Source organism: Austrofundulus limnaeus, unplaced genomic scaffold (genome assembly GCF_001266775.1).
Source record: "Austrofundulus limnaeus strain Quisiro unplaced genomic scaffold, Austrofundulus_limnaeus-1.0 Scaffold56, whole genome shotgun sequence".
Lineage (NCBI taxonomy): Eukaryota > Metazoa > Chordata > Actinopteri > Cyprinodontiformes > Rivulidae > Austrofundulus > Austrofundulus limnaeus.
In genome coordinates this window covers 1,524,222-1,526,261 of record NW_013952458.1, presented here as the reverse complement: position 1 = coordinate 1,526,261, position 2,040 = coordinate 1,524,222, and positions in this window count along the sequence as shown.

Sequence of the window (2,040 nt, the reverse complement as noted above, 5' to 3'; positions counted from 1 at the left end):
ATTATCATGGAAATTATCATTTTTTTTCACAAGTTTGAACAAAAAGTAACTCCTGCACTGATTTTAGTTGTGCTAAAAATTGTCATTAAGATTTTGCAAAACAAAGGCAATATCTAAAACTATAAAATACATGACTCTGTGGGCGGTATGTTTGTGTGTTTGTGTGTTGATGCACATTTCCAGATATACTGTCACTTTCTGTGTTTGAACCTGTGCTTGTGTTTGTCGAGTGTGACCCTACCAGGTTGCTAAGAGCACGCTGAGCTGGAGGAAGATGCGCAATTATAATTTCAGCCGCCCCGCTGTTTCCACCCCAGTTACTTAGAACCCACGGCACCCATATCTTCCCTGTGCGCTTCGTTTTCATCCAAGGGCAGACAGCAACATTAGGGGTCAATTTACTGCAATCTAGACCAAAAGAAAGAGGCAACAGCAACAACCGCCATCGCCAATTCGCAGAAAACCTTCTTCATTCTCAGAATTTATTTTTCCCTGAAAGGTCGGGGATAGTTACCAATGCTTTTTACAGTAATTTCAAGCACAGTGGTGTGCAAAAGTGCAAACAACCCCAGTGAAATTAATGTCCAAAGCAACATGTAGAGTTTGARCCTGACCTTTTTTACACAGTTGAAGTTCATACATGTACTTTGTACTGGTGTACTTTCTGACTTAGATGTGCTCTCACAGCTGGAAGTGGAAATGAGATGACGTGGGGCTGCGTTTGCCTGCAAAACACACAAGATTGGACACGATGCAAAGACGACACGGGGGGGGAAATCACTTGTTTCTTCCAACATGTTCCAAGCAGCAGGTGGGTCTTCATGTTCTGATACTAATTATGTTGTGGCGTACTCACAAAACGAATGGAAAACAAAACCCAGGTCAGCAGAAAAGCTGAAGACGTAGCTGTTACCCACATACAATATACATTCATTGTGAACTCTTCAGAAAACTGCCRTTACTTTCTGTTCCCCGACATGGGTGAAAGTGGGGAATTGGAAATACTCTAATTTTCTTTCTGTTATGTGAACTAAATAACTTACCCAACAACTTATCTATCCATGTAGGCCAGTCACCACAATATTTGAGTAAATTATGCCTTTTTTGTAATCTAACCCACAAATCAACAACAATGCCTCTACAACATTTTAGGACTGAAGTATAAACATGAGTTTGCCACATTATTTGAACTGTTACACAAACATGACATGTCTAGAAGAAACTGTGACACTACGAAGACTTTAAAATGATTARATGATCACACAGGTTTGCCACTGCTGTTTGAGAATGAAGCTTGAGGAACAATATCAGAAAAGTCACCAGTATTTTAATGATAATTACTTTTGTTTGCTGAGATCATTAATATCTCTGTTCTGAAGTCCCGCCAGGAGCTTTGGTTCATATCGCAATTCAACTTTAAAAAGATATTCAAGCAGTGTGGTTTGATGATGATGTTTCTCGGGTCATGTTAAAAGCCGTAGGTTGTGTTTATTTATTCATTTATTTTTGTTAATTTCTCTTTATGTTTATATTTTGGTTTCCCACAATCAGAACAGTATTTGCTTCCGTAAATTTCTGGTGGCAATTTACTGWATAGCAAGTCTTCCCGCTAACAGTACAGTGTTCCTCGCTGCACTTTCACCTCGAAGCCCCAAAACGCCATTGATCCACCCCTGCGTTTCAGAAGTTATCTTTGTTCTGAGGTCCCCACCGTGAAGGTCACATTTCTGCAGGTGCACAGCAGAACGGTGCACTGTCGCTTCAAAGTCCCCTGGATCCACATCASGATCTTTTGTAGTCAAATAGGAGCTTTGATTGGTCTTTCTACCATTCCTACAGGCCATTTCCTCAGCCTTTTTTTTTATCTCAAACACCAACTTCCCTTTTATTAAACCCGTTAGCTGCACTTTCTTAGTGTCTGAAAGGAGCTGCCTAAAAATAACTTACTTCTCAATTTAGATTTAAATTTTTTAGACAAAATTTAAATTATATTTTCTCCATTTTTTTACAATGTCTTTTCCCTACTTATTTCTTCTATAT